The following is a 23,492-nucleotide window of genomic DNA, read 5'->3' on the forward strand; positions in this document are numbered from 1 at the left end:
TTTTCCTTATTACTATGCTTGATACGCTGGAAACAAAGGGAATGGATACCGCTACTAGCTTCACAGTTGTGTTAGGCTTTAACCATAAAGATTGCACTGTCTGAGAGGCTAATTTTGCATTTTTGAATTGATGTGTTAATCCGAGAATGTTATTAAAATTGTATTTAGAGAAATACAATATCACTCTTTCCAACGATCTGTGTGCTGAGATGACGTGGATGCGACCACATCCTGCTCTGTACTGCTATGAGAGTATCACGCCACTTCAAGGCAGCCAATCCCGTGTCAGCACGTCACCACGTGACCGACGGAATGACGGCAGCTTACGGGACTTTGTTCTTCCTGTTTCTTTTGCGCAGTACTCTTGCCATACGACTGGGCAAGCTGACGCATTGGTTAGCTCACTGTACTCGCATTTGGGAGGACGACGGTTTAAACCCGCGTTCGGCCTTCCTGATTGAAGTTTCTGTGATCTCCCTAAATCGTTTCAGGCAATGCCGGGGTGACAGCTTTGAAAGGGCACGGCCGACTACCTCCCCCGTCCTTCCCTAATCCGATGCGACCACCGATGATCTCGCTATTTGGTCCCCTCACCCCAAATCAACTCAAACCCTCTTACCAAATGAGGCAACATAAAAGAAATCTATTGCTTCTATTAGTGAAAACACGATTTCTCGAAAGTTTTTAAAAATATGTTAATCATGACAAATAACAACCATCCTGTGGTTTTCCACACTCATGCAGCATATTTGTTTGCAGAACCATTATAGCTGTAGTTACGGCATGAGTGAATAAACACCAAGTATGAAGAAAAAATTACGACTAATCGTGGTAATTTAGAAATCTGATAATTTCCGGTATGAAAAACTGTCATCATACCCACTCCTGTGTGTGACTTTCGTCTGAGGCGAAACGACGGGAAACTCAAAGCGGTCACAAGTCAGTGTAGTGCGATTTAGGTTTAACAATAAGTTGTAAGACGAAGGGCAGCAGCGATCGAGTATTCGCTGCTGCATGGTGGTCTTACGTAGCAGCGGCGTGCGAGACGAAAGTGGAGGAGGCTGGCAAAGAAGGCGTGGCCAATATCTTATTCACAATCTCTCGACGTCAGCTATTATCGACTGATCGAGAAAGAGAAGTAGTCCATCTTTAGGCAAAGCTTTTACAAACTATTTCATTATGCCTAACTTTATATGTAGAGGTGGCAGGAGGACGTTATTTGGATCTACAAGGTTTTGTGTAGAATGTTCTTCTCACCAGGGTTTAAAGACTTCCTCACAGACGAGTTCTTTCTGTACCAGTGTTCATCCCTAGCCCTACTGTCCCATTCACACAAGAAACATGGAAATTTGGTAAAGCCACCTTGCTGACCAAGGAGCATGCATGTTACTTTTAGATCGCCACATATCATCCAACCATGAGCAGAATAGCCTATTTTATTTAACATTATTTCTAGATTTTCATAGCTTTTTTTCATGTGTACAGAATGTCCAACAGGTATAGATGCATACATGTTACAATTGTCTAATAAAACAGCCTTAAAACTAGTTTTGGATGAATCAATAAACATCCTCCAGTCTTCCTTGTTGTATTCAATACCAAACTCATTCATCAGACCTGGAATGTCTGAGCAGTGCACTAAATCACCTTCTTGTTGAAAAAAGTTGGAAAATTGCTACTCACTCTTTCTATGCATGTATATGCTGGTTTCAACTGCCAATAAGTTCTTTTCTTTTAATCTAAAGCCAAGCAATTCAACTTTTTCTTTCATTAAGCCCAGATTCCTAACCAAATCGTTAAGCTCGGTCTCAGTAAACAATTTGGGCTCTAGACTTTCTGTATTACATTGGAATTCATCATCATCTGGTTCATCTAAATCACATTGTGCATCAGAAAATACTTCTGTTAGAACAGAATTTAAATCATCTGGTGGGTCGGGAAACAGCAAATCTACACCATACCTTACTGGTCGGATGGCAGATGAAAGGTTAGAGTAGCTTATTACCTTTTTTGTTTTCCGCATAATGACCAGTAATATCAACACTGCAAAAGTAGCAATCATCGGAATGATTTCTTGGCTTCCTCCATATCATGGGAACAGCAACTCTAAAGGCTTTTCTCTCCTTTTTGAACCATTTTCTCAGGTCTCCAACACACACACAATATGCCTTGTGTGGCGCCTAAAATTTATCTTGATCACCAAGTTTAGATCGAAAGTATGATAGATAAACGTTTTTCAAAAAGTCAACAATGTTTCTTTGGTGTTTTCAATGACAAATTCAACACAAATATAACAAAAACTGTCAGCAGAGTTTTTACAACCACGATTAAACACTGTATTGAGCACATGTACAGGAAACGAGAAAGTGAAGTTAGATTGACAGTATACAAACCACCATCTGTTAACACAAAAATAGAATTGACCTTTTGTGCCAGCAAATGTTTCTCATCTACATTTATTACACCTCAATTTAAATTTTTTTAACTATACAAAAGCTGTTAAATTCTTTAATAAATCGCTTAATTTAATGAATTTAATTGTAAAGTGTGAAGAAATGGTGGGTGATACAGTTTTTGAAGTATCATATTTAGATTTCCCATCCTAACAATAAAAAGAATAAGGTATTTTCACCAAAAAGTTTTCCATTGTTGGTCTGTGTAATTATTTGTTAATATGGATTTCTCTTCACTGTAACTTTTCTGGTGCTGTAAGCTGTATATTTTTCTCAAATTAGTAACTTTCTGCTAATTAGGAGATAGCATTTCTTTGGAAGTACAATTGTACTGACCATTCATATATGATGCAAAAACACTTGATAAAGGTTTGTTTTCAAATATGAGCTGTAACGTTACATGCATTCTGCTTAACCTTAATGAAAGTTATCTTAATCCATTTTGACATATAAAAAATGTTTGTTTTGTTTTTTTCTCTGCATGCAATAATTCATATTGTCACAGAGTATGCAGTTTCATGGCAAGTCACATCTCCGATGGAATAAACAGCCGAACCAGCAAGTACCACATAAGTAAAGTAAAGCAGCTGCCGCCATTCCACCTTGCAGACATGTGGCGCCCATCCTTACCCATGTACATGCACAGACAGTCATAAACTTCCAAACAATATGCTATTCTAGAACAACAAACTTATAAAAAACCGGTATGCTCACTATGATACTCATCATTTGTCGGCCTGGTAGACATTGTTCAACACATTACCTTACCCAAGTGGTATGTTATACTGTATGTCACTTTTTTGTGTATGTAAATGATGTCATCACAACCACAGGACATAGAGAAATAAATAATACTGCTAGTTCAGATTGTACATTTGTCTTCAGAAACGAAAATTGTTAAAACTTTGTAAAATAAAAACCCTTTACTTACGGTATTTGAACTAAGTAATATTTCATATAATTCCATTTCAAAACATCTTTACTCATGATATAGCCCTAACCTTACTTAATGATTACTTGTGGATTACTTACAAAGACTCAGTAAAAATTTATCATTTCAATGTATCTGATCTCAAATACTATGCTTGAGGTCGGATAAACACTGGTGCAAAGTAACCATTCTTCAATAGGAATTTGAATTCTTGAAGTAAGTTATAGTCTTAAAATGTTATGACCATATATTATTTTTTCATTGTCTCTATTTATGTATGTGGACCAGCCACAATGGTGGCTGGTAAACCAGCTGTACCTCTGTTTTAATTATCAATGGTCTATTCAGACACAGTGAGTATTCATAGCCTAGTCATGCTGACTGGACATGGAGTAATTATTAATTCCTATTATGAATTGGTCATAGTTGTATCTTCATCTGGATTACCAACTAAACTTGTGAGGAAACATAGGCTTAGGAGCCTCATTTCTTATTTCCTCTACACTTCCTTCAAGTAGGATAAGGTAAGCAGGCAGTTAACCTACTTATTCTAAGTTAAGCTAACATTCCCTAAAATGTGTATAAACTAAATCATGTGATTTAACCATCCAAAATAAGTAAAAATTCCCCTCATAAAAAGCTCCTAGCAAATAAAGGTACTGCTAACCATAAGAAAAGTACGAAACATTCTAAGGAATAGTTGTGAAACACGCAAACATCCCAAGTCGTTGGATGTATCCATTCAGTTCTGACAGCAAATTATAGTTTTCCATAGACACTTCGAGCTTTTCGGAGTTTATATATTAATCTGTCAATTCCAAACAATCAAATGTAATAAATGTTGAGAACAACTAGTGAAGTAAACTCGTTAACTTCCTACTTTCTGTGTTAAGAGCAGCACACAAAGTTAAGACAATTCTGTCCTAGTTATCCATTTCTGAAATGAGTATAAGAATTAGACCACAAAACTCAGGTTCGTTCCTATATTTTGCAACTTTGGAGTAATCCTCAAAGCTAATAGTATCCTACTTCTGCAGAAACCCATAAATACTCCTCCTCCTACAGAAAAATCCTTCATAAAGACCATTCAAATTTTATAGCTATATTGGTCCTATATATATGCCTCCATTTTTCCTCCATTTAAACTTAAGTAATACTCCCTTTATCCCACCTGCACTATTCATAATATAATTCACGTATATATGCGTATCATAGCCTGTTCATTATTACATCACTCCCATTAAACCACTACTTTCTCGTCTTCCCTCTTATAACTTTAGTTACTTTAATTCTATTGTATTTTGAACCCATACCTTATTACTGAGCTTCCTCTTAAATATACTACTGTCTCTTAAATATACGACTGTCTCTTAAATATACTACTCTTTGTTCAACTCAGCATGAGCAAGAAACATTATTTTCAGTAAAGTCATCTACACCGATATTAAGATTTTCTTCATTTATTACACCACTTCAGCTCCTGCCACTATCAGAGATCGAAAAGCTTAGAACTTACAGAACAAGGTTGTCCTTGACAAAATATATGTTGTTCCTTTTACAGAGTAGCCTTTTTGGACTTAGAATGTAATCTGGATATTCTTGCCATTTATTACCATCTCTCTATGTGGTGATGGCTATGCATGTAAGAGAGAATCTATTCAGTTCTGATGTCTCTTTTGATCTCTTGTTCTTTTTAAATGTGAGCTGTGGTAAATTATGGTGACTTCTGTGAGTGATGAGTAATTCCTTAATAGTAAATGCTATCTTCTCATGCATACTTATCTAGATATTACTCACAAAATATTTATTCTCATCTATTATGTAGTGAAGTTCATAGTCAGTGTGAAATAGTGACTTGTCTTGCTTCCAAATTGTTCGGTAATTGAGTAATTCAACTCATGCTTGCCAATATTTCAGGTAATGAAAGCTGTTTTTCTTTGAGCTCCCTCTCCTGGATTCGATTCTCCTTGGTACAGCTCACAACCCAAGTTGAATTATTATACATCAATGGCTAGTTTGAACACCTGATTCACTTTAGTATGATGCTTTTGCTGTAGCTTGGTTAATATTGCTAAAGTCTTCTTTTGTACTTTCATCACAGTTCCAGATAGTTTTCTATTTCAATGAGTTCGATAAATGAGCATCTTTCACAGCCTAGCCTCTTACAAAGCTCCTATAGAATCCAGCCAAATCTAAAAGTGACCATAGATGCTTAATATTTCTAGTCTCTGGACAGTCTTTTATAACTTGCATTCTTTCTGGTCTCGCGTCCGTCGGCCGTCGCAATTTAATATATTATTATTGTTGTTATTATTTTTTGATTGTTGCCGACTTACGTAGTGGGCCTTAATAAAAATGATATTTCATTTAATTTTGATTTACGATTAAATGCTTTCCTGAAGTTCTCCTTTTTAGCAATATTAATCTCAAATTATTTGTTACGTTAATGAATGTTAGACTCGCTGAATCTTAAAACATGAGCATATAAGCTGAACAATGTAATAAACTTTTCATATTAATTTCCTCGGCTAGTCAGCTCACTTTAAAGCAAAAGATCTTTAGTTATTAATTACAATTGCGGCCCACACACGCGCGAGAGTATTTTTTCTTACATCCATTAACCATTGTATAGTAGTCGGAGTCCTGGCTCTGGCTCTCGGCTATGGTACTGAAAATAAGAATCTTAAAGCTACGTATTTCTGCAACTTCATGCGACCGTGGAGAAAAATTAATATTATGTTAATAGCGGGCGAGTATTTCGCTTCCGCTAATTTTTCATAAGTTAATATCGCCACGTAATGGCGTCGTTGGCTGCATCAGCCGCTGCAATTGTTGAACTGTAAATTACTTGAATGCAGGTTAATTCAAGGAAGGCGGACATGAAATCGGGATCACCTCTTAAAAATTAAAAGTGCACAATAATATTATATATATATATATATATATATACATATATATATATACATATATATATATATAATCTGCTTAACTCATACAAATATGCTTACATTTGCCAGCACTCGTAAGATGTCCGTCTATACACAATCAAGAGAAGAGAAGAAGTGAAGACTACTAAAATAATTAACGAAAGAGCGTATCTTGTTGTCTCTTTAGATCACTTTGTTATATTTCTCTGCATTGCATTTCTTTGCATTTCTCGACAGAGGAATTATTATTTTACAGCTACATGATAAAAATATATCATTCAATTTTTAAATGTCTCTTCTTTATAAATACTGTTTTTTAAGTCTTTTCGTAATATAGCACTGGGGACGCTATATACTCATAAAATATTTATTCTCACCTATTATGTAGTGAAGTTCATAGTCAGTGTAAAATAGTGAGTTGTCTTGCTTCCAAATTGTTCGGTAATTGAGTAATTCAACTCATGCTTGCCAATATTTCAGGTAATGAAAGCTGTTTTTCTGTGAGCTCCCTCTCCTGGATTCCATTCTCCTTGGTACAGCTCACAACCCAAGGCGAATTGTAATACTTCCATGGCATTTACTTTAAACTGTAAAGATTTTCTTTCAAATAAGAAGGCTGTGTATGGCCTTGAGTGTTCATGTAATGCTACCTGCCAGTATCCTTCCATGAAATCTATGGAAATATGAAATTCTGCTTCATCAAAGTTAGATAACATCTCTTCTGTACTCAGGGTTCTAACCCTTTCTGTCTCTTTGTGTTTATGGAGTGATCATGAATCTAAAACTAAATGAACACCTACCACAAGTCTCTTAAGTACCCACAACAGACCCTAAAAGTACATTGAGTTATGTTGCTGTCTATCTCCTTTCGTATTTCATCTCTCACTGCAATTCGAAGGTTTATTGGTAGTGGATATGACTTGCAAAAGGAAAAAAACTGTGTCATCTTTTACTTTAAAGTTACAGAAGTATTCCTTCATTAGTCCCAAGTTATCTGTGACCACATCTTTATGTTTTAACAGAATACCTTCTAATTAAAATTTCTGTTCTTCTGGCACTACAGGTGATTCTCTTGCTATCGATTAAATGCCAACTCCTCTTGATTTAATACCTCCCTTCTTTTTCTTGTTTATTTTCATCTGTTGCAATAATATCAGTAAACACAACTAAATGAATATGCTCCTCTGATGATGGGCCTTGCTTAGATTTCAATGGATTACTTTGGAAGGCTATGCTAGCTACCTTTTTACCTATTTTCCACAGAAATATTTTCTGGTTGAAATCCAATCGATAATAATTATCAAGTAACCAATCTTATCCTAACAGGATATCTATGGCACCAGCAACAATGTTTGATGGAAGTTCCACTTTCTAATCGTAACTGGTAGTCATGTTTCTTTTTTAATTTGCTTCCCTTTATTACAGGTGGTTCCAGTAACACACACTCTCATTACTGGTACTAGGAGGCAACAATATTTCTTCCTCATTAGCGCTAGCCATGGTGTAAGATTAATGATATTTTATGCACAGAATATAGGTGAACATCAACTTTCTTTCCAAAAATGTCACTCACTACTATTGGTTTACAATGTTCTTCCTTAGCTGTTACTTTTCCTTCTTTAAACAACTATTCAAGAATAGGTCTCAGCCGTGTGTGGATTACTGTCTTCTCTGAATGAGGGCCTACTATTCTATTCTTAGTTTGGCATGGATCTTAGTGTCAAATCTTTTTCCTGAACTTTAGGGTGAATTTTACAGCAATTCATCCACAAAGCTTTAATGTAGCAAAAATTATGTTTATATCATTTTTAGTAATAGGTCAAATTTCGGACAACTTTTTCCATAATGAATCATATTTCGACCAAATTTTTTTCCAGAAATCCAAATGTTTGTCGTATTTTTAAGTACACAAGAATATAAACACGAAAATTTTGCTGACATGACAATGTTTGAGGTAATGTTGTCACAATTAAACACAATTACTACAAAGACTTATTTATCGGGTTTATAGTAGACAAGCAGTGTAACACATTATGTAGTCCATTCACTGATGTAAAGATTGTTGCACAGAGTCTACAAAACATTCTCGAAGCCAACAAGGATGGCTTCTGGCGTAATAAACGTAGCACAAGTAGTCGCCCCATTCAGTTTGAATACAAACTTAGTCCTATTCGACGAAACCAGGGGAGAAATTCTTCAGCAATGACAAGGAAATTTTATTTTATAAACTATATGAAGTTAAGGTTAATGGGGGAAACGGCTTTATCGTGTAAAAACACTGCAACACCTCCAAACACAGTAGCTGCACGAAGATAAGTGCTGAAAAGGACAGCAGACGAACGCTGTTATTTGAGTAGACATGTCCATCTTCAGAAGTGCAAGAACTTGTTTCAGATGGTGGTGTCTTGCAATGTTCTATTGGAGAAGCTGAAGAATCCCCGCTTCAGACAGTTCTTGAAGTACAAAATAAATCCAGTTCCAGATGAAGCTACGCTGAGAAACGACTATTTATCTGTGTGCTACGAGGAAGTGCTCGACAAAATACGAGCTAAAGTTGTTGACCAAGAGATTAGGGCGTCTATCGGAAATCACCAATTTGGATAGGGGTTAAATTGTAAATACTTTTGTTGGTGTTCTTAAAGTTGACGGACCTGGAGAAATGTTTCTCCTAAGGGTGTGAAGCTCTCAGCAGAATAAACAGCTCGACAACCGCCTTTGCGTTTGACAACTCAATGAAGCTACTGTCGCTAGTTGGTGTGAATAGAGACCAATAAATGGTGCTTCATACATGGCTGTAGCAGCCTACAGACTTCAGAGTCTCTATCCCAGTGTGGCACACATCACTTGCCTTGCACACGCATTGTACAGAGCTGCAGAAGAGGTGAAATTAAATTGCACTGATGTGAGCCAACCGATCTCCTCTAGCAAGAAAATCTATGAGAAAGCTCCACTAAGAGTACAAAAATTATAGAACAGGAGATTCCCTCCATTTCCCCCTCAGCTTGTACTTACACAATGAGGTTCTTGGGTTAATGTTGTTGAGTATTACTGTACCTATTACACCAAAACAAGACGATCTTTTCTGAGCCTGATAGTGATTAATAAAGTGCTATCAGAACTGCGAAAGAGGTCTTTACAGATACGTTGTCTCTAAACTTGACATACATTAACGCGCTGTGTCGTCCGAACAAGACACAGGTGCAAAGATGGTGCCAGTGCCATAGAGACTCTCCATTTGCGCGAGTTCCACCTGCGCCACTGTCGGCGCTGAGCATGGAGGTAAGAATAGAGGAGACGCCGTGACGTCACAGCTGTGAAGCTATGTGAAGACGAGGGTAGCCATCTCAATCCGACCGAAACATTGCTGCTGTAAGCTTGTGTGCATAGGCTTGTCGCTCACTTTTGGAAGGATTTTGCGCTATTATGGTGACTTGTGTGGTGTTCGGATGTACGAATCTTTCTGATTGTGATGCGAAACCGAAGGGAATAACATTCCATGTGTAAGTTGTCTCGTTAAGTGTGATTTTACAACTTCATTGTGAATGAACGTGTGCTACATCGGTACTTGTACTATAGCGTGTTTTTCTCCTGTAGATTTCCTAAAAATGAAAGTCGGAAAGCTCTGTGCGAGAATGCCGTGAGGAGGAAGAATTGGTGTGCGTCTAAATGAAGCACTATATGTTCTCAGCATTTCCGAGAAGAGGACATAGACCGAACTTCCGTTTCAACAGTAAGGCTCCGAGAAAATGCTGTACCATCAGTTTTCCCTACACACCCAAAACATTTGCAAAAGGTATGTTAATTCAAAGAATTAAATTCTTAGTTTTCAAGTTCACGTTTCAGTATAATACGTACGTATCGTCGATAATCGAAGTGTTGAGTAACTCACTTTGTCTTCATCATGTACCAAATTAAAAGCTAACACTACATTAACTGGCCTAAACAGGACACTGTGTAGATTTGCCATTCTATGTACCACATTTCAGTTAATATTGGTGGTAATGAAGAGTGTTTCCCAGTAGTGTAACGTAACTGAAATGTCCCAGTACGTATTACAAACAAGATGTATTTATGGGGCTTTGGAGGGAGGGTATAGCTAACTTAGTTTTCAGTTTCTATTATTTAGTTTGTGATACACGTATATTACTGAATTAACAACATTGTATCGTTTACATGGAAGGCTAGCTGTTCGTAATATTACATTAAAAACTATTTTTAATCAGAAGAAATGCGGAATTTCGCCTTTACGAGATTTTATTTTAAACAAAAACTTTGAAACAACCAATCTGATGACGTTACATGCGTATATGGTGCAATTAGCCACTGTAATACACCCAGCGCTATAGCACACTGACAATGTTTTGGTCAGAGTGTCATGGCAGCGAGCCACGCCCCCATGGCTTCAAAACGTAGTACGGCTGGGATACGTAGCGCCATCTCCCCTTATTCTTACCTCCATGGCGCTGAGGGTAAAGATATCGACCTCGCCTCAGCCAATTGCTGACCGATTACAGTCCGCCAATGACCAGACGACAACGGAAAGAAGCCTGCTCGGACGATAGAAGAGCAGCTCTCGCCCACTTGTTTATAGATCATCGTCCAGGGCTGACTCGGACAGGGAACGTCATTTAGTGAACTCTTAAAAGTGAACAGACAGTTCTTGTAAAAATTTCATTTGCTATGTACTGTGAAGTTTACCTTCAATCATTTGCACTTAGCCATTGAGGGCCTCTTTTGTCTTATATTATATGCAGTACTGCAGACTTAATCATTCAACAAGTCACAAAGACAAGTAAACCTTTTTAACTAATTTGTGTGACTTTGTTGCTAATTTGTTGGAGTGTTGTTGAACCTTCATTCACCTATCCTGTCACCCGATCCTGGGGCACAGTTGTGTAATAGTGGCAGGGACAAATTGTCTTAGCGGTGTACTGCACCAGAAGCCATTCCACAAACTCTCAAACTCAGCCTGCCGTAACACGGTGGCAACTCTGCCTCCACAGCAGTATCGACGAGCCCTTTACAAAACTGGTGACGTGAGTTTACAAGACAACGCCAACTTTCCAGTGGTATCAAAAGGCATCACATGACTGTAAGCTGATGGTACTCAACTGTGTGATGCCCTGTCTATTGTGCAACATAAGCAAAGTGAGTTGCATTGAGCTCATGTTCATCTCATCAATAAAGTGAACAACAAACTGCAAGGTGTTCTCCAGTCAATCAGCATATTAGTACTTACATTACTGTTCACACAACAAGTTGACACTCGGCACGGTGGCTGATGGGAGCGACAGCTGCTGGAGATACCTTCACATCAGCCACCACAGTCAGTGTCAACCTAGTTTCTGATGATGTTGTTTACATTACTAGAATGAATTGTCTATGCCTCGTCACTTCCTTGATTATTTCTCCTATTATTATTCCACATCCTTACTTCACAATATTTCGTATTACTTTTTCGTTAAAATGTGTGTGGATACCTTTCTCTTCATTATTGTCTGGTTGGCAGTTGTCACCTTGTGCGTAGTCTCCTCATTCTTTGTTCAGTATATCAATACCTTTGACAAATGTCAATAAACAGATTGCCGTCATCTGCTAAAATATTATATATCTTTCTTGACATAGTAAGGTATCCTCTGCACCAACACTTTGCTTACAGGCTGTCCTTTATAGGATTGTCCACGTATTTTGAGCTTTTTAGCTACCACTCAATATACAGGGTGTCCCAAAATAATGTATACACTCTTTGAAACAGAGAATATCTTTAATTAAAGGAGACAGAAATACAATTTTTATGGGTAATAATTAAGAAGGCGGTGAAAAACATAACAATGATTTCTTCTGTTTCAGGATTGTCAGCGAACATGGCGTTATCGTTTGAACAAAGGAAATGGACGCTAAAGTGTTACCGGAAAACAGAGAATGTGAGTGTCGTATGCTGACATGTTGTTGTTGTTGTTGTTGTGGTCTTCAGTCCTGAGACTGGTTTGATGCAGCTCTCCATGCTACTTTATCCTGTGCAAGCTTCTTCATCTCCCAGTACCTACTGCAACCTACATCCTTCTGAATCTGCTTAACGTATTCATCTCTTGGTCTCCCTCTACGATTTTTACCCTCCACACTGCCCTCCAATGCTAAATTTGTGATCCCTTGATGCCTCAAAACATGTCCTACCAACCGATCCCTTCTTCTAGTCAAGTTGTGCCACAAACTTCTCTTCTCCCCAATCCTACTCAATACCTCCTCATTAGTTACGTGATCTACCCACCTTATCTTCAGCATTCTTCTGTAGCACCATATTTCGAAAGCTTCTATTCTCTTCTTGTCCAAACTAGTTATCGTCCATGTTTCACTTCCATACATGGCTACACTCCATACAAATACTTTCAGAAACGATTTCCTGACACTTAATTCTATACTCGACGTTGACAAATTTCTCTTCTTCAGAAACGATTTCCTTGCCATTGCCAGTCTACATTTTATATCCTCTCTACTTCGACCATCATCAGTTATTTTACTCCCCAAATAGCAAAACTCCTTTACTACTTTAAGTGTCTTCTTTCCTAATCTAATTCCCTCAGCATCAACCGATTTAATTTGACTACATTCCATTATCCTCGTTTTGCTTTTCTTGATGTTCATCTTATATCCTCCTTTCAAGACACTGTCCATTCCGTTCAACTGCTCTTCCAAGTCCTTTGCTGTCTCTGACAGAATTACAATGTCATCAGCGAGCCTCAAAGTTTTTACTTCTTCTCCATGAATTTTAATACCTTCCCTGAATTTTTCTTTTGTTTCCTTTACTGCATGCTCAATATACAGATTGAATAACATTAGGGAGAGGCTACAACCCTGTCTCACTCCTTTCCAAACCACTGCTTCCCTTTCATGCCCCTCGACTCTTATAACTGCCATCTGGTTTCTGTACAAATTGTAAATAGCCCTTCGCTCCCTGTATTTTACCCCTGCCACCTTCAGAATTTGAAAGAGAGTATTCCAGTTAACATTGTCAAAAGCCTTCTCTAAGTCTACAAATGCTAGAAACGTAGGTTTGCCTTTCCTTAAACTTTCTTCTAAGATAAGTCGTATGGTTAGTATTGCCTCCCGTGTTCCAACATTTCTACGGAATACAAACTGATCTTCCCCGAGGTCCCCTTCTACCAGTTTTTCCATTCGTCTGTAAAGAATTCGCGTTAGTATTTTGCAGCTGTGACTTATTAAACTGACAGTTCGGTAATTTTCACATCTGTCAACACCTGCTTTCTTTGGGATTGGAATTATTATATTCTTCTTGAAGTCTGTGGGTATTTCGCCTGTCTCATACAACTTGCTCACCAGATGGTAGAGTTTTGTCAGGACTGGCTCTCCCAAGGTTGTCAGTAGTTCTAATGGAATGTTGTCTACTCCGGGGGCCTTGTTTCGACTCAGGTCTTTCAGTGCTCTGTCAAACTCTTCACGCAGTATCTTATCTCCCATTTCATCTTCATCTACATCCTCTTCCTTTTCCATACTATTGTCCTCAAGTACATCGCCTTTGTATAAACCCTCTATATACTCCTTCCACCTTTCTGCCTTCCCTTCTTTGCTTAGAACTGGGTTGCCATCTGAGCTCTTGATATTCATACAAGTGGATCTCTTCTCTCCAAAGGCCTCTTGAATTTTCCTGTAGGCAGTATCTATCTTACCCCTAGTGAGACAAGCCTCTACATCCTTACATTTGTCCTCTAGCCACCCCTGCTTAGCCATTTTGCACTTCCTGTCGATCTCATTTTTGAGACGTTTGTATTCCTTTTTGCCGGCTTCATTTACTGCATTTTTATATTTTCTCCTTTCATCAATTAAATTCAATATTTCTTCTGTTACCCAAGGATTTCTATTAGCCCTCGTCTTTTTACCTACTTGTCGTCTGCTGCCTTCACTACTTCATCCCTCAGAGCTACCCATTCTTCTTCTACTGTATTTCTTTCCCCCATTCCGGTCAATTGTTACCTTATGCTCTGAAACTCTCTACAACCTCTGGTTCTTTCAGTTTATCCAGGTCCCATCTCCTTAAATTCCCACCTTTTTGCAGTTTCTTCAGTTTCAATCTGCAGTTTATAACCAATAGATTGTGGTCAGAATGCACATCTGCCCCTGGAAATGTCTTACAATTTTAAACCTGGTTCCTAAATCTCTGTCTTACCATTATATAATCTATCTGATACCTTTTAGTATCTCCGGGATTCTTCCAGGTATACAACCTTCTTTTATAATTCTTGAACCAAGTGTTAGCTATGATTAAGTCATGCTCTGTGCAAAATTCTACAAGGCGGCTTCCTCTTTCGTTTCTTCCCCCCAATCCATATTCACCCACTATGTTTCCTTCACCCATGACTATTAAATTTTCGTCTCCCTTCACTACCTGAATAATTTCTTTTATCTCGTCATACATTTCATCTATTTCTTCATCATCTGCAGAGCTAGTTGGCATATAAACTTATACTACTGTAGTAGGCATGGGCTTTGTGTCTATCATGGCGACAATAATGCGTTCACTATGCTGTTTGTAGTAGCTAACCCACACTCCTATTTTTTTATTCATTATTAAACCTACTCCTGCATTACCCCTATTTGATTTTGTATTTATAACCCTGTAATCACCTGACCAAAAGTCTCGTTCCTCCTGCCACCGAACTTCACTAATTCCCACTATATCTAACTTTAACCTATCCATTTCCCTTTTTAAATTTTCTAACCTACCTGCCCGATTAAGGGATCTGACATTCCACACTCCGATCCGTAGAACGACTGTTTTCTTTCTCCTGATAACAACGTCCTCTTGGGTAGTCCCCGCCCAGAGATCCGAATGGAGGACTATTTTACCTCCGGAATATTTTACCCAAGAGGACGCCATCATCATTTAATCATACAGTAAAGCTGCATGTCCTCAGGAAAAATTGGAGACATTGGAGAGCTGAATTTGGAATACCACCACCAACAAGAGTAACAATTCTATTAATCAGAGATAAGTTTGAAATCGAAGAAACAGTGCACAATGAGAAGAAGAGACATAGCGGACGAAAGAGAAGTTCAACAGACAACGAGGGTTTTGATGCAGTAATCCAGGCATACACACGATCCCCGAAGAAATATGTGAGGCAATGCTCTCATGGGGCTGGGATCTGCAGAAGCAGTGTTCATACAATTTTGCTGTCTCAGAACTTTAAGCCTTACATTCCAAGACTTCTCCATGCTCTTAACGAGGATGATCCTGATAGGCGAAGCGAATTTTGTGAGTGGCACATTAACAGATGTGAAGAAGAGCAATGTTTCCAAGATCGAATTATTTGGTCAGATGAAGCGACGTTTGAAGTTGATGGAGCAATTAACAACCATAATTGCGTGTACTGGGCCAGGGAGAATCCATACGTAACTGAGCAAAGGCATATTAATCTACTAGGAGTAACAGTCTGTTGTGGTCTGTCTTCTAGAGGGTTAATCAGGCCGTACTTCTTCAACAACACTGTCACGGGTGACTCGTACTTGGAAATGTTGCAAATGATAACTCCTGGTCTTTGCGTTGTGTCTGGAAATGAAGATTATTACTTTCAACAGGGTGGGACGCCACCTCACTTTCACCTGGATGTGAAGGCATTTCTCAATCATACATTCCGTACCAGATGGATAGGACGAAGATGGAGTGTGGATTATCCTGCTCAATCTCCTGATTTAACTCCTCTAGACTTCTTTCTTTGGGGTACTCTCAAGAATACAGTTTACACTGTGAGACCACACACACTGGATGACCTTAGAGAGCAAATTAAACAAGTCTGTGCTGCTATTCCGTTGGAAACAATAACATTGGCATGTCGCTCAGTTGTAAGTCTTTGATGACAGTGTATTGCGATGGACAGACACCACTTTGAACATTTACCATCTTAAGTCGGGCCATGAGGCACCTAGTACCACTAAAATTGTATTTCTAACCCCTTTCGTTAAAGAGACGTTCAGTTTCAAAGAATGTATACATTATTTTGGGACATTCTGTATTTCTTATAACTACCAGGATGCCAACTATTACTATAATATTTTGGGCCAAATAACTCTAGCATTAACTTTTCCTCTGTGCTGGGCAACCAGTACTTCTTAAACATTTCCTGAAAATCATTCCAAGAAGGGAATTCTTCGAATGACCAGTTCCTCATTTAGCACCATCCTCTTCCAAATAACTCAGGGAAAAACAGTTTTTTGGATTCATCACAACACTTAAGCAGGGACTTATAAAATATCTTTAAAAACATGTAGAATGTACATCTGCCTCTGGGTTTAACTTAATACCTCCAGTTTCAATATTTGCATAAGTAGTATCCAATTTATTACTAAAGTCAGATTTTAATTCTGCAAAAACCTTGAATAGCTCTTCCATCTCATATTGGCATATGGTAAAACCATAACGAGTTTGCACCTAATATTCTACTGCTGCTAACTTGAGGCTAAATAAGTGCTGTATCGTTATAAGAGGCACAGGGGAAAGCTAGTGTGCAGGGGTTTACTCCAGTTCACTACTACCAATGTCACATCATCATAACATCTGTGCTTAACATACAAAGGACTACACCATAATATACTTGTGACATTAAATCTAAAATAAATGCTCCAAACTTCATCAGTGTAGGCTTAAGTATATTATTTTTAACATTTTCAGGTCTCAGAATGATCAAATGAATATGAAGGGCTTATTTCAATAGTTGTACAAGTCCATTTTTGTTCATTCTGAGATACAGAGTCCTAAAATTAAATGAGCGCTGAAAAATCTGCAGTTGAGATACCAGAAATATTCAATTATACTATTGAAATAAGCCCTTCATATGTCAGGCAAAATATACGACCTTAAGAAAAAATAGTGGCACTAAATAATAGAACTAGAGAGCTAAAAACTGGTCATAATATACAAATGCACATCATGTACATCACAATCAAAAGTTATTTGGGTTTTTATGAAAAATTAAAGGTTCTAAATACTAGACTTAGAAACATCCTCAGTACGATGTAAACATCTTCTATATGTAGCACCAATAAGTTACCTCTATTGGTTTTCAAATTATTTACTAAAAACCAAATTTGAAATGAAGTCCTTACTCATAATTGATTATCATTTGTATTTCTAATAGAAAGTTGTACTTACAGTACGCAATTGCAATAACGCAGTAATACAGCTATAGCAAGCATCGGGACAGTTCATAAATAACTGTGAGAACAAGGAATCTTAAAAAGGCAGTTCAGAGGTCATGTTCTACTGTCGATTCCGCTTTAAAAAATTGTAGCCAGCTGAAACATTTTAATAACTAAACCAAACTTAATTCTATTTATATACAAATTGAGAAGATTACAAATTGTTAAACAATTATTATTAATTAATACGTGTCCGAGAAATGGGCCTTTTAGATTCTGACCCTGTCCCTAGGACGACTGATAGCAGATGTTCCCTTTGGTGGTCCACTGTGGCCATATATAAAAATGGCCAGAGAGGCAGTTAGGAGAGACACTTTGAACCTGGATATCAATATGTTCATGTCAGTCAAATGCCTGCTTGCCTGGTGTCTTGGACGACGTCAGAGCTTGGCAGAGTTGAATGCGACTTTCCATAAAAGCTGGAAGTGAACCGGTGAAGATATTCCACTATCCTGGTTCCCTTAAATTTCACAGAAGTAACTGTGTGTCGCTCACAATGCTGACAAAACCACGTGGCAAGTGAGGAAATTATTTTTCCGCTATATTGGCAATGAAGTAATTTTGGTGATTAGAAATCAGGATGATATACCATTTTACTTGGAAGTTCCCACAGTGGTCATCTCTGCACTGTTAATAGTGCTGTTTCTGAAACGATTATTATTATTATTATTATTATTATCAGGGATATTATTATATTTTGTACATGTGAACTTTTACAGAATATAGCAATCAGTTAAAACTCAAAAGTTTTACTAATAGTCGTAGTTCCTGATCCTGCTGAGTAAGCAGCAAAGAGGCACATTTTCTTTCAGTGAGCATAAAGAGGAATCTGGACTTGCAGACTGGAAATTATGCTCAGTATGTTCTCCACTACTTTCTGCCAGATTGCAAAATTAGTTTCCAGGCTCTTGCAAATATCAAAGGAAGGTGTAAAGCATGCACACAAAATTTAAGTGGTTATTCATAACTACATAACAAAAGAAATGACCATTTGAATATTTACCCGCGACCCCATGAACTGTCAAGCTGGCATGTATATATTTCGTTCAACGTCTCTGTTTTTGGATGTAGACACTTTTAAATTATTTCACAGTAGGTACTACTGTCACAAAAAAGTAGTATGAATTAAGTACAGCTCACCACAGTTGCTGTGCAGTATGGTGTGTAGCGGACACTGATGACGAGCTGGATCACTGTGCCAGGTGGACTCCATTGCTGAAAGTTAATGGGTGGCTGACACATTCACTTCTCAATTCTATGACATAGTTGTGGAACCAATGAAACAGTTTTAGTCCTTAGAAATTGTGATTGACGATCTTCCCACTCATTCTTCAACAGCAGAGTTGATGGCTTTAATAATTACTCATCAACCAAGCAGGTATTCTAAAGTTTCTTTATTGAATTGCTGGTAATGGCTCGTGTGCTACTGTAATCTCAACTATTGGTCACATAGTTAAGAACAACAACAATATTTTTCGATGAAACCCCCTTCAAAATCGTTATTTTTTCCTGGGTTTCTGTTTATTTTTCTTATCAGATTTACAGCACAGAAGTAGTCTGGGCTCTTCAATGAGTTGTCAGGATGAAGTGTTTTCCCTTTTGTGAGACAGTATGTTTAGATTACGGCCATTATTTCAATTTATGATCTACTTCCTTATTGAGTGTTCTGACAATCATGTAATTCTTCTTTAATGTGGACTAATTCCCCACTGCACCTCCTCAGGTGGTGGAAGCTGTAAACTTTGTTAATTAATTATTAATTAAGATGAACCTCTACACAATTCTCATATTCTTCAAGTTTAAGATAGACCTTCTCTTTCAGCCACTTTAGTGAGACCTGAGGTACCTATGAAGGTAATATACTAAAACGTCTTGTAACTAGACACTTGTAACTACACTGCGTTTTCTCTAGTTGTTTGTGTATCTGTTTTTAATATTTGATAAGTATTATGTTTGTGCACAGGCTGCCTTAGGCTATACTGGCGGTGGTTTTCTTTTAAAGCAAGGGACAACTGTGTATGAAGAGACATGTAACTATTAATACAATTTACTGTTTGGAATAAGGCCCACAAGATGTTTCAGTTATGGAAACAGCTAATGCTCTACTTCTGCTACATTTTTTTTCTCCAGGAGAATCACCCCACCCAACAAAACCAAATCTTATATAAAAGTGAAAGATTGCACAGTATGAACAAAGGTACAGTTTTTCAGAAAGACATTTATGTAGTTTACTCAACAGATAAAATCTCCATCAATATACATGCCAAGTAGTTTACCAGATATTCATTGGCATTAAACCAAGTATTTGATAACTTGAAGGACTCACCATTTTGTAGTTTCAGTTTGTTCACCTCTTTTCCAGAATTTGCAGTCATTGTGTCATCTGCATCATGTACAGATATACATGACAAATTACTCTGAAGATCAGTAACAAACATTGCAAATGACAGTGACTGAAGAATTGATCCTTAGGCAAAGGTTCCAAGTCGTGGATGCTATAATGCCTTGGTATCTCCAGTTTACTAAATCAAATACTTTACTCAGATCAGCTAGAGTGCCTTCAGTAGATGGTTTTGATTCAAAAGAAGCTTGCACGAAAGGAATAACATTTTCACATCTTTGAATATGAACCATTGGGGCCTGAAACCACACTGAGACCCAGTGAATTATGAACAGTGTGTATAAAAACAATCATATGATTTCGTACATCAACATTTCTGAAACTAAAAATAAAATATACAATGAACTTTGTTTTTTGATGAATGGGATACTCAAAAAGTTTTTTCAACTTAAAAGGTCATATTTTTTTATTAAAGTTGGATATGGGAGTGGACATCTTGTAGCAATCATTTGGGAACATCCAGTTTGCTAATAAGGAAGTTATCTGCTTGAGACAGCATTCATTTTAAAATCATTTTTGAATGAGTAACATCAATTTTGAAATCTTTTTTGAGCTATATTTGTGGCTCTGTAGCAAGATGTAGTACACGTATGCAAGCTGTCATGCCACCTCACATTAAATTAGAAGTAACACTGAAACATCTGGCAAACTGAAGTCACTGCAATATTTGTATATGTTTGTTTCACTGGTGCAGCACTTATTTTGTAATCAAAATTTACAAAGCTGTGGAGAAAAGTAATCACTCAGTAACAGCACCAATATGAACAATGTCATATTTGCATAGTATTTTAATGATGGACAAGAGTAGTTTTAATTCTCTAAAGTTAAAAATAAACTTCTATTTCGCCATAATACTTACACTCAATGACTAAAGCAAGACCTTATTATCACTATACTGAAATAAAAAATACCTTTACAGTATTGAGTGTTCTGCTGTAATATGAACTTCAACAAGTCCATTCTGCCAGTAACGATACTGTTTAATCATTTCATCGCTTTGAAAGATGATATGTTACTCTGATACAAATAAATGATTATAAAGAGTTGTTCAATGTTAAAAAGATGTCCCTGTCACATAGTTTAAGAATATTTTGTCACTTTAGAAGGTATTCATTTACTTAGTTGAGGAGCAAGCACATTATTTTGGTATGACGCTAACTTTTCACGTAAATAAACAAACGATTCTAGATCTGTGCTGTTGAATGAATCAGAGTAGAATGAGAGCAGATCCACTAATCATAGTTGCTGAAACTTGTAGATGATGGTGGAGGAGGTAGAACGCCACTTAACTTTCAAAAGTTAGGAGTAAGTTGGTATAACAACATGCAAATTGCATGTTTCACACGTATGTTGAATTATGGGAGTGGTAGCAGGGGATCTACTTGTAAGAAATTCATGCCAGTAGAAACCCAGTTTTAGAGCCAGGTATGGACTTCTGATTACCAAGAGCAGGGGAACTGGCCTTTGTAGCATTGTGACAACAAAATGAAAGATTAAATTTCTGTTAAGTAACATTAACATCATAGATAGCTTTTTCACACTTTCTGCTTCTACCTAATTTTATGTTAATCATAATCCAAGGAGATGGGATAGAGACCATGATGTGGAATATGAACTAGAAATAATTAAAAATACAGAAACATTATAATTAAAGTTAAACTTTCAAACCACTGTAGAAATAACACCACTGGTCAGAATAACTTCAAATTGATATGTAATATTATCGGAGAAGGGGGAAAACGTATGGCAGAAGAAAAACAAATAGTTACAAAATGTAGGAAAAGAGGGCCCTGTAAGCATCATGATTTAATAGTGGTCAACTAAAAATGAAGAATGAATCATACAACGATACCTAAGGTGTATGTTTGACTTTAAACAAACTGTACTACTCAGTGTGCATGGGTGTACAGTTGTGATACTGTTAGTTAAGTAAGCCCATCCACCATGGCAAGGTCATATCACATAAGATGGGAAAAATCGATTTTTAATGTCCTGAGGTCAAAACCGCATAAAAAGCATCACTCACATGGGTTTTTAATTGTTCTGAGGCATAAAACCACTTAAAAAGTATCAGTCACATCGGTTTTTAATTGTCCTGAAGCCAAAAACCGCATAAAAAGGATCAATCACATCGGCTTTTAATTGTCCAGAAGCAAAAAAGCGCGTAAAAAGCATCAATAAAAATCAAATCGTATTATTAATTTCCATGTGACTGGCGCAAAACATGTGCAGTATGCTGTCCACCGTTTTCTGCAACACTATGCCTATTGACACACAGTGAACATGGGTTCAGAAAACATCGTTCCTGTGAAACACAACTAGCTCTTTATTCACATGAAGTGCTGAGTGCTATTGACAAGAGATTTCAGACCGATTCCGTTTTCCTGGATTTCCAGAAGCCTTTTGACACTGTACCACACAAGAGGCTCGTAGTGAAATTGCGTGCATATGGAATATCGTCACAGTTATGTGACTGGATTTGCAATTTCCTGTCAGAGAAAAAATGGTTCAAATGGCCCTGAGCACTATGGGACAACTTCTGAGGTCACCAGTCCCCTAGAACTTAGAACTACTTAAACATAACTAACCTAAGGACATCACAAACATCAATGCCCGAAGCAGGATTCGTACCTGCGACCGTAGCGGTCGCGCGGTTCCATAATATAGCGCCTAGAACCGGTCAGCCACCCCAGCCGGCCCTGTCAGAGAGGTCACAGTTCGTAGTAATTGACGGAAAGTCATCGCGTAAAACAGAAGAGATTTCAGGCTTTCCCTAACGTAGTGTTATAGAGCTTCTGCTGTTCCTTATTTATATAACCGCCCCCCCCCCCCCCAACCCATGAACCATGGATCTTGCCGTTGGTGGGGAGGCTTGCGTGCCTCAACGATACAGATGGCCGTACCGTAGGTGCAACCACAATGGAGGGGTATCTGTTGAGAGGCCAGACAAACGTGTGGTTCCTGAAGAGGGCAGCAGCCTTTTCAGTAGTTGCAGGGGCACAGTCCGAATGATTGACTGATCTGCCCTTGTAACACTAACCAAAACAGCATTGCTGTGCTGGTACTGCGAACGACTGAAAGCAAGGGGCAACTACAGCTGTAATTTTTCCAGAGGGCATGCAGCTTAACTGTATGGTTAAATGATGATGGCATCCTCTTGGGTAAAATATTCTGGAGGTAAAATAGTCCCCCATTCGGATATCCGGGTGGGGAACTATTCAAGAGGATGTCGTTATCAGGAGAAAGAAACCTGGCGTTCTACGGACCAAAGCGTGGAATGTCAGATCCATTAATTGGGCAGGTAGGTTAGAAAATTTAAAATGGGAAATGGATAGGTTAAAGTTAGATATAGTGGGAATTAGTGAAGTTCGGTGGCAGGAGGAACAAGACTTTTGGTCAGGTGAATACAGGGTTATAAATACAAAATCAAATAGCGGTAATGCAGGAGTAGGTTTAATAATGAATAAAAATAGGAATGTGGGTAAACTACTACAAACAGCATAGTGAACGCATTATTGTGGCCAAGATAGATACGAAGCCCATGCCTACCACAGGAGAACAAGTTTATA

This window comes from Schistocerca piceifrons, chromosome X (assembly GCF_021461385.2).
Source record: "Schistocerca piceifrons isolate TAMUIC-IGC-003096 chromosome X, iqSchPice1.1, whole genome shotgun sequence".
In the NCBI taxonomy this organism is placed as follows: Eukaryota; Metazoa; Arthropoda; class Insecta; order Orthoptera; family Acrididae; genus Schistocerca; species Schistocerca piceifrons.